This window comes from Pristiophorus japonicus, chromosome 9, assembly GCF_044704955.1.
Source record: "Pristiophorus japonicus isolate sPriJap1 chromosome 9, sPriJap1.hap1, whole genome shotgun sequence".
Lineage (NCBI taxonomy): Eukaryota > Metazoa > Chordata > Chondrichthyes > Pristiophoridae > Pristiophorus > Pristiophorus japonicus.
The window spans coordinates 66,415,212-66,431,547 of record NC_091985.1 but is presented as its reverse complement, the minus strand read 5'-3'; positions in this window follow the sequence as shown (position 1 = coordinate 66,431,547).

Genomic DNA, 16,336 nt, shown 5'->3' with positions numbered 1-16,336 from the left:
CGTCCAATGAATTGTGGGTAAGAACAGGAACTGGTAGCAGTAACATAGGCAGAGATGAATCCCGTCTGTTTCTGGCAGGATCTCTGGCTCCATAGATCGAGATCCCCGTGAAAATCAGGACAGGTGGGAATGCAGTGGTAGTCGGCATTTCTGTTTCATACCCTATTTTAATACCATCACCACCCTGTTTATAAGCACAGTGACAAGGACATGAAAAATCCCTCCGAAATGTTAAAAATAGTCTACATTCCTGACCTAATCTATTCAGTAGGTTGCAGTTGTCGCAAAATAGACATTCTGTATTGATGGAATCTCCAACTGATGGAATAAATTCATCAATATAAGTAGAGCATTGGGACTGATAGACACATACATAACTTGAGATATTGCTCCTTCAAATATCAATAGAATACACCATAATTTTGTTCCATAATAGCGCGTTCATTTATGCAGCCTGGTCTCACAATCTGTCCTCTCATTTACTGTCATTTACGTTTCCTGTTTCTAACCAGCTGAGTTGCTCTGTCAGAGTGCCCTGGCATAGCCAGAAACTGTCCTTCGATCTCTCACTTCTACAACCCCTGCTATTTTCACCTTGTAATCTTTACAGCATTATTTTTGAACCAGTGAGAATGGAGAACAGATAATTTAAAAACTAATTTTCAATCAACCACACCTTCGTGCACAAATCTCAGGTCAAAATATTTATTATATGTAATAAATACATACAAACACATTCATAATTATTAACACATTAATAATATATATATTATATATATATATACACACCAGTTACTTAATGGTGGGTGCTTCTGACATTAAATAAATTCAGGGATGATATCATGCTTCATTCTTGCAATCAAGTTAACTGACATGTGAAAATAATTTGCCCTAGTGAATAGGCACAAATCAAAAACGTATACCTTCCTTAATCCCTTGTCTACCTTTTCCCTTGTAAATACTTCCTATAATTTAATCTAATTTTTAAGCAATACAAATCCATCTGATCAAAAGGCGCATACCTAATATTGGGCTGGATTTTTCACTTTCGGGTTTTTTGGGCGAAAACTATAGCGATACATGCAACTTACCGTTTTCGCTGCGTGACCGTTTTTAGGCCGAACTTTTGAGTTTTATGTTTCAGTAAGGTGGGCGTTGCATGAGCATTTGCGGCGTAAAAACGGTTTCACCAAATTTAGTCCGGGGCCGGGTACGCTGCGAGAGAGGCCTTGGGAGAGGATTTTTTTTCTCCAAAAAACATTTACAAGACACTTAGCTATCGAATCACTGGAAAAAAACAATGTAAAAATGAAAACTTTAACTTACCTTTTTTGCAGGTTTTCATACTTACCGCTGCTGGCAGGGCTGCACCGACAGGTTTGACCTGTAGGTATTCTGGGCATGGCGTACGGGTCGGGAGAGAGCCGAAAGTCCAGCGGTAACGCAATCCGTGGCGTTGCACATCGGCCCTCCTCTCCCCAGCAGTGCGTCCCATCATTGCCACAAACAACGAGCCGAAGATCCCGCCCAGGCTTTACGACCGGGTTTTTGCCAAGGAGGGTCAAATCGCCGCGAAAACCCAGTCTCAAATTTTGTGAAAAACTGGCCCAAAACATTCACAGGGTATAGGAAAGTGCACAATGTGTCCATAGGGTGCAAAGCATGCTAATCGGTTCAAATTTCAGATTCACCAAAAAGCAATTAATTAAAAATATACAATCATAAAATTACAGAATCATTGAAATTTACAGCATAGAAGGAGGCCATTTGACTCATCGTGTCCGTGCCGGCCAAAAGAGTTATCCAACCTAATCCCACTGTTGAGCTCTTGGTCCGTAGTCCTGTAGGTTGCAGCACTTCATGTGCATATCCAAGTACTTTTGAAATGCAATGAGGGTTTCTGCCTCTATCACCCTTTTCCGGTAGTGAGTTCCAGACACCGAACACCCTCTGGGTGAAAAAAGTTCTCCTCAACTCCCCTCTCATCCTTCTACCAATTACTTTAAATCTATGCACCCTGGTAATTGATTTCTCTGCTAAGTGAAAAATGTCCTTCCTATCTAGGCCTCTCATAATTTTATATACCCCAATGAAGTCTCCCCTCAGCCTCCTCTATTCCAGAAGGAAATTCCACCACTACGCCAGTGGCAATGGATACTATGGTTGAGACATCAGGCTGCTGTCCAAAAACCGTAGCCAAAATGGTTCCAGCACCAATTATAAAAATGGGACTTAACTTTGGGTCCTGTGTGTTTGTTGCCTGCCCTTTGCGATCCTAAATGTTAAGAAGAACAGGTAGAGGGCCAAAGACGCACTTCATCTGTGCGGCCCGCAACATGAGTGCCCACCTGCGAATGAGAATAGTGGAATTGAAACTACTATGTTAAAGTTATAATGCGAGTTGCAGCCAATCTCCTTATTTCTTGGGAAAATAGCCCAAATTTACCTAGTTTCTCATCCTAGCTTAGTTACTTCATTCCAGGGATTATCTTGGTGAATTTCTCAGACTTTCTCCAAGACCAGTACATCCCTCCTAAGGTGAGATAATAATAACAACTTTTATTTATATAACACCTTTAACATAGTAAAACGTGCCAAGGCACTTCACAGCAGCTTAACAAGATAAAACAGATAAATTTCACACTGAGCCACAAAGGAAGAAATTAAGGCAGATGACCAAAAGCTTGGTTAAAGAGGTAGGTTTTAAGGAGCGTCTTAAAGGAGGATAGAGAGGTGGAGAGGCAGAGAGGTTTAGGGAGGGAGTTCTAGAGCTTAGGGCTCAAACAGCCGAAGGCACGGCCACCGATGGTTGAGCAGTTATAATGTGGGATGCACAATACTTGGCAATATTGCAAATTAAGTCTAATTATAGTAGCACTGTATTATCGCTTTATCCTATCTCATACTTCCTCAGAAAATAAGCACACTCAAATTCTAATCTTTCTCATTATGAAACAGCCTAATAAATGGACCTATATAACACATACCCGTGTGTGTGCAGAGCATCAGAATTCGGCAGAGAATTGGCTTTTAGCATGATAGGTTATTGGGTGTCACACGCAGAGCTTTGGACTTGGGCTGAAATATGTCCGATGCCCTTTGCCGATCATAATCAGTCACTTATCTGGTTTGGAACGTAATTTTATCATTAATTTGTCAGATTACTTTTTATTGATATTGAAGCTTTTTCCTGGAACCATTATTTCTGTCAGGTGCACGTGTCTCCCTTTATTAGAGATATTTGATAGGCATTTCTCTTATCCTGCATAAGGGGTGGCATCCCACTTCATCCTTTGCTTCTGCATTTATCTGCTAAATGGAAACATTTTACCATAAAGAATCAAGCGTGTTTCATAAATCTACATCTTTCTTAATCCATGTCTACTTTTTCTTCTATAAATAAATCCAATAGTTTTATTTTCAATACATGTGCTAAAGTTCATTTTTTTTTGTGTGGGAAGAAACAGCAGCGTCAATACTTGGGATGGACAGCGAGAGGCAGTAGACCATTGCTGCATGTGGGGAGGTGACAGAGCCCCAGGACACACACAGCATCTGGGCGAGAGCAACAGAGCATTAGAAAGACAATATGATTTCCAGCATTTTCTGTTTTTATTTCAGATTCCAGCATCCACAGTATATCACTTTTGCATGTGGTCAGGAGGATTTGGGTGCAGTGCTGCAAACATTTCAATGATCTCATTAGATCAAGAAACGTTAGTACAAGGCCACACTCAACTGCATCGTGCTGTGCCTCTCATCATATCCCCATCACTCTGCCTTCCCTACTCTACTCCTGCACATCCTTACTTGCACCAACATACCGTGCACATCTGACCATCCCTCTGTTCTATATACATTATCACATCCCCATCTCACTAGCCACCCCTCACACTCACCCTCATCCTAGTGCAATCATACCAACTAATAACGTACAAGGATAGCCACTTGGGTGTTTTATCAAATGTTTACGTAAAGTTTCCATGAATGTGGTGTCAAACATAAAAATCATTATTTTCAGCACTTTCCGGTCTTGGAAAGATTTGTGTGTACCTTTGGAAGTGGCTTAGTGAGTTGCAGTGAATGGTGAGACATAATGATGCCCCCCTCCCCCCTCCACACCGCAATGGTGATGAGTGTGAAAGGAATGGCTTGGTCATTGTACGAATGTTTTATGGTGTTGGTGTGGGATGATGCCAATCTGGCGTATTATGTGGCAACCATATGGGTCTACAGTGTAAAGTTAACTAAATCTGGTAATAGGGAGGCAATCCATGGCCTCCCGGGCAGCAATGTGCTCGGGTGCTGATGTCCTGTGTCCTGTGCAACATCAGATGATTGTGGAGAAGATTGGTATAGTTGTTGGTGCTGCTGGTGTTGGGGCTCATCGTGGTCCGATTCTGAGGACCAAGGTGAGACAGTATAAACGGCACCCATGTTGATGGAATAGATGGCAGGTGAAGTACAGATGACAGAAGCATTCTAGCAATGGTGAGAGAGTTATTCCAATAAGCTGGCACTGGATGGAGACTTCGCTGGAAACACTTGCAGCCTGCAGAATCTGTGCTGGAAATGAACTGAGCAACAGCCTTCTGCCTGAGGAAAGTGATCATCTGTCAGGTGGGAGCTTTCATAAGAACATAAGAAATAGGAGCAGGAGTATGCCATTTGGCCCCACGAGCCAGCTCTACCATTCAATAAGATCGTGGCTGATCTGATCGTGGCCTCAACTCCACTTTCCTGCCTGCTCCCCATAACTCTTGACTCCCTAAACATGCAAAAATCTGTCTATCTCCATTTTAAATATATTCAATGACCTAGCCTCCACAGCTCTCTGGGGGTGAGAATTCCAAAGATTCACAATCTTTTGAGAGAAGAAATTCCTCCTCATCTCTGTTTTAAATGAGCGACCCGTTATTCTGAAACTTTGCCACCTAGTTCCAGATTCCCCCACGAGGGGGAACATCCTCTCTGCATCTACCCAATCAAGCCCCCTCAGAATCTTATGCATTTCAATAAGCTCACCTCTCATTCTTCTAAATTCCAATGATTATAGGTCCAACCTGCTCAACCTTTCTTCATAAGACAACCTTTTCATCTCAGGAATCAACCTCGTGAATGTTCGCTTAACTGCCTCCTATGCAAGTATATCCCTCCTTAAATAAGGAGGCCAAAACTGTACGCAGCACTCCAGGTGTGGTCTCACCAATGCCCTGTACAGTTTGTAACAGGATGTCCCTTTTATACTCCATTCCCCTTGCAATAAAGGCCAACATTCCATTTGCCTTCCTAATTACTTGCTGTACCTACATGCTAACTTTGTGTTTCATGTCCAAGGACTCCCAGATCCCTCTGTACCATAGCATTTTGTAATTTCTCCCCATTTAAATAATAATTTGCTTTTTTAATTTTTCTACCAAAGTAGATAACCTCACATTTTCCTACGTTTTACTCCATCTGCCAAATTTTTGCACACTCACTTAGCCTATCTATACCCTTTGCAGATTCTTTGAGTCCTCACAACTTGCTTTCCCACCTATCTTTGTATCACCAGCAAATTTGGCTACATTACACTTGGTCCCTTCATCCAAGTCATTAATATAGATTGTAAATACTTGAGACCCCAGCACTGATCCCTGTGGCACCCCATTAGTTTGCCAACCTGAAAATGACCCATTTATCCCTACTCTCTGTTTTCTGTTAGTTTGCCATTCCTCTATCCAAGCTAATATATTACCCACAACCGCATGAGCTCTTACCTTGTGCAGTAATCTTTTATGCGGAACCTTCTCGAATGCCTTCTTGAAATCCAGATGCACCACATATACTGGTTCCCCTTTGATAGAGAATTCAAACAGGCTGCATTTAGACAGACTGTGAAAATTCATAGATCCCCAAGTCAAGGCTGCTACATGTAGTTCAGCATGTTGCATTAAGTCATCGATCAACTTGACATTTTAGGACCCTTGAGTAGCGAGCCAATTAAAAGGTTAAAAGACTATTAATTGAGCCAATAAGGTCAAAGGCGGCGAGTTCTTTTCTGTAAATTGATCCAGGTATAAGTACAGCCATTTTGACCATGCGATCTCAGAAGGACAAAGATCTGGCTTAAAGCCAAGAACTTGTTACTGCTGTCTGCCAAAATTAAAGAAGTTAAAACTACAATTGGAGTTCGTATTTCATTGGAAATTAAGAGATCTAACAATTTTGGCATCACGAACACGATCGCTGAGGAAAGAAACTGAATTTTGGACATCGGACCTACATACTGAGGTAAGGACACCTCTTTTAAAAAAGTCCTCAGTCAAAAGTCTAAATTCGCCTCTCCTTCTACGCGATTCCGAAAGCCTCCGGTTTGCGAACCCTCTGGTTGATAGTCGGCTCGAGGTCCCATAGACGTCTAAACTTCGTTAATTAATCACCGACCTATTGATCGGCTAGAAAGCCTACGACTCGAGACCCCAGTATTATGGCAGCAAGAGATAAGAGCAAAGAATTGCCTACAACTGTTAAAGGTGGGCAGGTACCACCTGAGGTTTCGATAGATGAAATCCTCGAACAGTTGAAAGAAGCAACAATTCAACTTATCTAAAACCTGTATTAAGATCAAACAAAAGTACGGAACCTCCAAAGGACAATGGTCCTTGGACGAGATTAAAAGGGTCTGGGGAAAAACAACCCGTATGAAAAATAAAGAGCGAACTAGATGGTCCCTAGCGGTTATGGGCCAGATTCGAAAGCGGAATGAAATTATAATGCGTTCCCAACATGATTGAGAACTGACCAGTACAAATGATCAATTGCAAGCTGCTTGTGCGCAGCTGCGACAGAAAAAGCTTGAACTTGAAAAGCTGGAAGCGGAAGTTAAAGATCTTAAAGGTGAAATTAAAGAATGGAAAAAATCATTAGGTCAAGAGAAGAGACAGTAATAGGAAAAGGAAAATGTATTGATCAATTCCAAGGGTACCCATGTTTAGATAAATTAAAAGCGCAAACCCGAAGACACGACCGAGGAATAGATACGAATTCTGAATCCTCCGACGATACAGCGTCGGAGGATGATGAAGAATTAGGGGTGCGCTTTGCCCCGTTTAAAAAAAGACGAGTTGTAGTCAAATCAGAAGAGACTGCGAATGAGGGCGGAATCAAAAAACGAGGAAAAGGGTGTATGCAGAATACCTATTTCATGATCCGGCAGACCCAGAGAAAATTGATAAATGGTCCAAGGAATTGCCCAATCCAAAGAAACGGGGAGTAAAAACGTGGGACCAATTGGACCGCTTAAGAAATATATATCAACTTCATCCCTGGGACGGAGTGCAAATTTTGACCATAATGGTGCCAAAAACACAGGGAAGAAAATTGCACGACAAGGTAGAAGAAGCTTTGGGGCAGGATGAGCAAGATTTAGATGCAGGATGGGAGGCGATTAAACACTGGCTGCAAGCCTTCAGTCCAGCTAAGACAGACTGGGGAAAAATTGCAGCCTGCCAACAGAAAGGAACAGAGGAGGTCCTGGAGTATGACGAGCGGTTTAGATGCACGTGGCTAGAACATTCGGGTATGAATAATACGGATGAGGAAATGGATGAACAAGTGTTTGGACCCCTGAAAGCAGCTTTCGTGGCAGGTCTAACGCCAGAACAGTCCAAAATGCTTAAGGTAGTGTTACCGGACTGGGAAGGTAGAGGAACTACCTTTGCAGCATTGGTGGATCGATGTAACCAATTAGATCGGGATATGGGAGCTAAAGTCCGAGCTGTATAGGCTATGGGATGGAAATCCCAGGATTCCGATAAACAGATATTAGGAAAATTACCCGGAAAATGTCATTATTGTGGGAAAGAAGGTCACTGGGCCAAGATGTGCAGGGCAAAACAGCAAGGTCGTGGCTGGGGAAGAGGACGCAGCCAGGGATACAATTCAGCCAACAAGCCAGGCTTGTCACAAGATAACGACCTCATAGAAGCATTTAAGCGACTGACAATACAACAACAGAAGGAGTTACTTGGGATAGCAAAAAACGATTAGAGCCCACCCTGGCCCCCCTCCTCACACTAATACAACAAAGGGGAGATGGGCTATATATAACTGTGAGGGTGGGCGATAAGGATGTGGACTGTCTTTTAGACACAGGGGTGGAATTAACATGCTTACCCCTACAATATGGAGACTTTTTGCCGTTGGATGGTAGGGCACGTACAGCCTATGGAGTTGGGGGCCATAAAATGGAAATTAAAAGGACAACACCGGTACTTATAGGGCTGGGTCCACATGAACTAACCACGCCAGTCTGGATAGGCCCAGTAGATCAACCCCTTTTGGGAATGGACGTTCTAATCCAAGTAGATTCATCGTTGAATTTCGAGGATGGTCAGGTGACATGGTCAATTAGAACTTTGAAGAAAGAAGAATTGAAGGAACACCCGATATGGGCTAAAGATAAGAACGATTGTGGCCTACTCCAGATGGAGCCTGCGTCATTTACAGGGACCAAGCCTCCATGCACTAAACAGTATCCCATCAGTCCAACTGCCATCGCGGGAATCTTACCGGTTATTCAGCAATTGGAGAAACAAGGGGTGCTTATTAAAACGCATAGCTCCTCCAATAGCCCCGTGTGGCCGGTACAGAAATCTAATGAGACTTGGCGTTTGACTGTCGATTATAGGAAAGCTAACCAGTGTATTGATCAAAAAGCTCCTTTGGTCGCAGATCCCTCCACCATTTTTAATGCCCTCAAACCGGAACATAAATATTTCTCGGCTATAGATATGGCCAACGGATTTTGGTCGGTGCCTCTGGCACCAGAGGTTCGACAGTGGTTTGCTTTCACAGTCCAAGGACAACAGTATACTTGGACCCGGTTACCGCAGGGTTTCTACAACAGCCCTACGGTATTCCACATGGCTTTACAAAGCCATTTGCGAGAATTACCTCCCCTGTCATCCACAGTCATCCAATATGTAGACGATATCCTGCTAGCTTCAAACACGGAAGAACAGCATGAACAAGATTTACGAACTTTGCTGGATCACCTTCGGCTGAAAGGACATAAAGCCAGCATCGACAAAGCACAAATATTCCAAGAGGTTGTATACCTGGGACAAAAGATTTCACAAGGAAAGAGAGAACTTACCCAGGATAGAACTGCAGCCATTCGGGCTGCTAAAAAACCCACCACTATTCAGGAACTAAGGTCTTTTTTGGGATTGTGTAACTTTAACAGAAATTGGATTGACTCCTTCACACAGCTTGCTCAGCCATTGAATGATATTTTAAAGGGGAAACGTGCCACTAAAGAAGCCATCACCCTCACAAAAGAACAGCAAGAGGCCTTCCTGAATTTGTAAAAGGCTTTGTGTTCGGCACCGGCTCTGGGAATCCCCGACAGTGGTAAGCCATTTACCCTGTTTGTCCATGAGAAAGAAGGATATATGACAGCTATACTGACACAAGAACATGGGGATCGGCAAAGACCTATTGGCTATTATTCGGCAAAACTGGATGCGGTAGCCCTCGGATGGGGAAGTTGCCTAAGGGCCATGGAAGCTACATGTCGAGCGGTAATGACCACTGCGGGTCTAGTCCTCGACCAAAAGCTGATTGTCAAGTGTCCCCACACCGTACACGCTTTGCTGGTTATGAATAGAATGTCTCAGGTGACAGCAGCAAGATGGACCCGCTGGATAGCAGTTTTGGAAGCTCCTAATCTCCATATCGTCCGGGCCAGCCGGTTAATCCCGCAACTATGCTCCCGATGTCAGAATCGAGGGAGCAAGAGGGGGGAGAATGAGAAGAGCATGACTGCGTGGAGATTTTAAAAGAAACAGAAGAAGCAGCCTTAGCAGCGGAGGAGCCTCTGCACAACCCGGACCTCATCCTGTTTACAGATGGTTCCTCCTTTGTTGACAATGGTACCAGAAAAGCAGGATGGGCAGTTACAACCTTATATGAGGTAGTGGCAAAAGGATGTTTACCCTCAGGAACGTCAGCACAACAGGCCGAGTTACGGGCCCTGTCAGAAGCATGTCGAATAGCAGAAGGACAGACAGCTAATGTCTACACAGATTCGCGTTATGGTTTTGGAGTCGCTCACGACTTTGGTATGTTATGGCGGAAAAGAGGATTCCTCACTGCTGCTGGTACACCTATCCGAAATGGAAAAGAAGTCCGAGACTTACTGGAGGCCATACAATTACCTCAGGAAGTGTCCATCCTGAAGTGTAAGGCCCATACCAAGGAAAATACCACAGAAGCATAGGGAAATGCCCTAGCTGACCAGGCAGCTAAAGATGCCGCCTCACAGGGCGTTCCTCCAGAAGAACCAACACAGATGTGCAGATTGAAAGCACTCAGGACTCTGACACGAGACCTTCAAACAATGCAAGGCGAGTGCTCCCGAGAGGAAAAATGGACATGGATTGAGGCAGGAATTAAGCTATGCGAAGATGGTGTCTGGAGACAAAGAGTTACCGACAAGCCAGTCGCGCCACAAGCGCTTATGCCTTTTTTAGCCCAACAGATCCACTCGTGGGGACACTTGGCCTCACAACAGATGACGGCACGGTTCCAGAAAAGCTGGTGGGGTCGGGTATTTAAAAAACATGCCCAGCTGGTAACAGACCGCTGTGTGGTCTGCCAGAAAAATAATTCTGGACCCATCACGGTAATGCCCCAACTGAGGCCCCCTGCCCCTGTCGGACCATTCCAGCATCTGCAGGTTGATTATATATCTCTTCCTTCATGCCAAGGATACACTAACATTCTTGTCATGGTCGACAGATTCTCTAGATGGGTAGAAGCTGTCCCAACTAAAAGAGCCACAGCCAATCACACTGCAAAGGTCTTATGTAAGGATTACATTCCCCGATGGGGAGTCCCGAGTAGCTTTGACTCAGATCAGGGAACACACTTCACAGGTGCTGTCTGCCAAGAAGTCTGTAGGTTACTGAACATTACGTGGGATTTACACTGTCCTTATCATCCACAATCATCAGGACAAGTAGAACGAATGAATCGAACTTTGAAACAACGGCTTGCCAAATATCACCAAGAAGGAACACCATGGCCCCAGGCACTACCAATAGTGCTATGTAGCATTAGGGCAACCCCAAACAGAACTACAGGTCTAAGCCCATTTGAAATTCTAACAGGAAGACCCATGTCGCTGCCAGGAACTATCGATTTACGGAAAGCTGATGTTCACTTAATGAGTGACACTTTGTTATCATACTGTCAGAACCTAACCAATGCTATTAGTTCTGTTTCCCGACAGGTATCGGCAGCTTGGGGTAATCCACCCGAAGGAGGACACGACATCATCCCGGGAGTCTGGGTGTATGTGAAAAAGTTGCATAAAGAACCTTTGGGTGCCAAGTGGGAGGGACCTTATCAAGTATTATTGACCACCCAGGCAGCTGTTAAAGTCCAAGGAAAGAAAGCCTGGATCCACGCTTCACACATTAAATGAGCATCCGTAACTGAAGCTGAAATCTAATAAGGACAATTACTTTTTGGGAAATGTATAAATTTACTGTATTATTGATTGTAGGTATTCTAGGCATTGGCCTACTTCTTACTAGCCGACCCTCTGCACCAAATGGAAATAGTAGGGTAGCAAGGGAATTACATGTAAATACCTTTTTATATATGTCATACACTTATGCCAAACAAGGTAACATTTCTAGTTGTTGGGTGTGTGCGCATATTCCTATTCACAAAGGGAGGGATTCCCTTGAGGCCAGTTCCCTTGAATATCTCGGAAATGGCTGAGTGAATAATTAATCAAAACAAAACAGGCAATGCGTTTCAGGATACGGAAAATTGGGCACGTAAATGGAAGTCAGCAGGTTACAATCTGACTACCTTTGAAGGGGGATACCAACCGTGCTATAATAATTCCAAACGGCCCCCATTTTTTGTTATCACTAATACAACGGGAATAGGAAGACCGGGGGAATCGGTCTGTCTGATTAGAAACATCAAAGGAAGCCAAAATATGGGGTATAGTAACTGCTCCCGGAATTATAACATAATCAAGCCACGGAACCGTCCAAACTGGGCCGATGTGGGAATTTTTAACGTAACGGGGATTCTGAATAAAACAGATGGAAAAGCCTGGACAGGCCCCGGAGTGTTGCTGACAAAGAAACAGCTAACATTCATTGCATATAATGGCACCTATTGGGTGTGTGGCCACAAGGCCTACCCTTGGCTGCCCCAGAATTGGATGGGATCCTGCTATTTAGCCTACATTGTGCCTTATATGTATCATATAAAGTCACTGTCGGAGAGCTATCACAGAAACAGAGAGGTTCTTTGCCATTCTGATCCCCGGGTATGGGACCGCCAAACTGGCAAGGGAATCCATTAACATGGCATCCGTTGTGGAACGGGTAGTCAATGATACCTCAGAGGCCCTAGTTAAAATCAATGCAGAAATGGTAGCAATCCGCACAGTAGCCCTACAGAATAGACTGGCCCTTGATTACATCCTGGCTGAAAAGGGAGGTACTTGCACCCTACTCGGAACTGAGTGTTGCACATATATCCCAGATAGCTCCGAAGAAATTACCCACTTAACGGAGCATATCCAAAAGGAGGTAGAAAAACTTAAGCAATCTCCGTCATTCACTTTGTGAAGTGGAGCCACTGAATGGCTAGGTTCAATAGGAACTTCATTGGTGGAAGGTTTAATTCTATTTGTTGTAATTGTTTTACTTTTATATTGTTTGTTTATGTTGATTAAATGTTGTTGCGACCAGGTGGCTGTAGCTGCTGTCCCGCAGGTGAGACACCTTGCAGGTCCCAGCAGACCGTCTGTACGTGGCACAGGAGTATGTTATGCTTAAGGGAAGGTTGTTTACTGGTTGAACTAAGATATTGATTTGGATTAAATTGGAATAAGGTTAATTAACCTACTAAAACCAGACTTCCATTATGGCCACGATATATGGCGAAACACATCAACAAATTTTAGAAGGAAACTCTATTAACATGTATGAAATTATTTTGTAGAATGTTTAACCAGTGATACCTGATGTTTTGTGATTCAGTTTGTGAAAGAATCAAAGGGGGGATTGATAGAGAATTCAAACAGGCTGCATTTAGACAGACTGTGAAAATTCACAGACCCCCAAGTCAAGGCTGCTACATGCAGTTCAGCATGTTGCATTAAGTCATCAATCAACTTGACATTTTAGGACCCTTGAGTAGCGAGCCAATTAAAAGGTTAAAAGACTATTAATTGAGCCAGTAAGGTCAAAGGCGGCGAGTTCTTTTCTGTAAATTGATCCAGGTATAAGTACAGCCATTTTGACCATGCGATCTCAGAAGGACAAAGACCTGGCTTAAAGCCAAGAACTTGTTACTGCTGTCTGCCAAAATTAAAGAAGTTAAAACTACAATCGGAGTTCGTATTTCATTGGAAATTAAGAGATCTAACACCCTTTATCCACTCTGCTCATTACATTCTCAAAGAACTCCAGCAAATGTTTCAAACATGATTGGCCTTTCATAAAGCCATGCTCTGCTTGATTGTATTATGATTTTCTAAATGTCCTGCTACTATTTCCTTAATAATGGACTCCAGCATTTTCCCAATGACAAATGTTAGGCTAACTGGTCTATAATTTCCTGTTTTCTGTCTCCCTCCTTTCTTTAATAGGGGCATTACATTTGCAGTTTTCCAATCTGCTAGGATCTCTCCAGAAATCAGGGAACTTTGGTAGATTACAACCAATGCATCCACTATCGCTGCAGCCACTTCTTTTAAGACCCTAGGATACAGGCCATCAGTTCCAGGGGACTTGTCCACCTTTAGTCCCATTAGTTTGCCTAGTACTTTTTCTCTAGTGATAGTGATTGTTTTAAGCTCCCCCCCTCCCAATAGCCCCTTGATTATCAATTATTGGGATGCTTTTTGTGTCTTCTACCATGAAGACCGATACAAAATATTTGTTCAAAGTCACTGCCATTTCCCTGGTTCCCATTATTAATTCCTCAGTTTCATCCTCTAAGGGAAAAACATTTACTTTATCTACTCTCTTCCTTTTTATATACCTGTAGAAGCTCTTACTGTTGGTTTTTATATTTCTTGCTAGTTTACTCTCAATCTATCTTCTCTCTCATTATTTATATTTAGTTGTCCTTTGCTGGTTTCTAAAAAATTCCTAATCCTCTAGCCTTCCACTAATCTTCGCAACATTGTATGCCTTTGCTTTCAATTTGATACCATCCTTTACTTCCTTAGTTAGCCACGGATGGTTCATCCTTCTCTTAGAGACTTTCTTTCTCACTGGAATATATCATTGCTGAGAGTTATGAAATATCCCTTAAATGTCTGCCACTGCTTATTTACCATCTTATCCTTTAATCTATTTTCTCAGTCCACTTTAGCCAACTGTCTTCATACCTTTGTAATTGCCTTTATTTAAGTTCAGGACACTAGTTTGAGACCCAACTTTCTCATCCTCAAACTGAACACTTTTCCAAGGAGGATCCTTTACTATGAGATCATTATCCAGTCTCATTACACATTACCAGATCTAAAATAGTCTGCTCCCTGGTTGGTTCCACAATGTATTGTACTAAGAAACCATCCCAAATACACTCCATGAATTCTTCCTCAAGGCTACCTTTGCCAATTGGATTCGTCCAATCAATATGAAGATTTAATTCGCCCATGATTATTTTCATACTTTTCTTACAAGCCTCCATTATTTCTTGATTTATACTCTATGCCACAGAGTGGTTACTGTTAGGGGGCGTATAGACTACTCCCACCAGTGACTTATTATTTTTTATCTCCACCCAAACTGATTCTACATCTTGATCTTCTGAGCCAATGTCATTTCTCACTACTGCACTGATCTCATCCTTTATTAACAGAGCAACCCCTACTTTTCTTTTCTGCTTATCCTTCCGACATGTCAAAAAACTCTGAATATTCAGTTCCCAGCCTTGGTCACCTTGCAACCATGTCTCTGTAATAGCTATCGGATCATACCCATTTATTTCTACTTGTGTCGTCAACTCGTCCGTCTTGTTACGAATGCTGCATGCATTCAGATAAAGAGCTTTTAATTTAGTCTTTTTACCATTTTTCCCTATTCTGACCCCACTTTCTGATGCACTTTTATGTTTATACACTCTGTCCCTTCCTGTCACACTCTGGTTATCATTACCCCTATCGCTACACTGCACTATTGCCTTCTCCTTTCTCTTTCACTTTTTAAATTTCCACTCACCTGATCGATCCCCCACAGTATTTAGTTTAAAGCCCTATCTACAGCCCTAGTTATTCAATTCACCAGGACATTGGTCCCAGCACAGTTCAAGTGAAGCCCGTCCCAACGGAACAGCTCCCTCTTATCCCTGTACTGGTGCTAGTGTCCCATGAATCAAAACCCATTTCTCCCACACCAGTCTTTGAGCCATGCGCTCATCTCTCTGATCTTATTTACCTTCTGCAAATTTGCTCATGACTCAGTGAACATTTCATGCTGACAAGTAATCAGCTGGAGCAATGGCCATGGAACTTTCGCCTCAGATTGAATCCCATGGCCATGGAGGGAAGTTTTAAAAGTAATTGAAAAAAGGCTAAGTGCCTGTAAATTACCTGATAATCATTTCAATTGGGGGTTCCCCACTACAGTCGGTTGGAATGGTTCTGTGATGGCAGATGCATCAGAGGGAAAGGTGCATGGGAGAGAGATGACAGCGGGTTCCTGATCCACTATCAAAATAAAAACTTTTCCACTTGACCAGTCACTGATTGCGCCCGTTACCACTCTGAAAAATTCGAAAATTCCAGCCAAAGGATCTTAGCTCTGAAAAACAAGATGTAGAATCACTTTGGGTGGAACTAGGAAACAAGGGGTAGAAAACAATAGAATTTTATGTTGAGATTGAGATTTAGTTAAATCCGAAACTAGGGTCTTAAATCTGAACAACGCAAACTATGTATGTTATGTATTTAACCCTTTGTAACATGCATCACACCTGACCACCAGAAGGCCCACCTGTTGGAGTCCCAAAGGATCCCAGCATCCTAGCTCTGGAATAAAGGAGCTAAGGTCACACTTGCTCATTACACACAGTACTCAGTCTCCATTTATTATGAGTGTAATAATTGGATACGAGGTAATGAACAACCGTGCGAAATTGCAAAGAACAGTTGACATCCTGGAGAAGTTCTCAGCAGGGGATGATTAGGAGGCCTTCATGGAGAGACTCGACCAATACTTTGTGGCCAACGAGCTAGAAGGGCCCGAGAACGCCACCAAACGAAGGGCGATCCTCCTAACTGTCTGTGGGGCAACAACCTATGGCT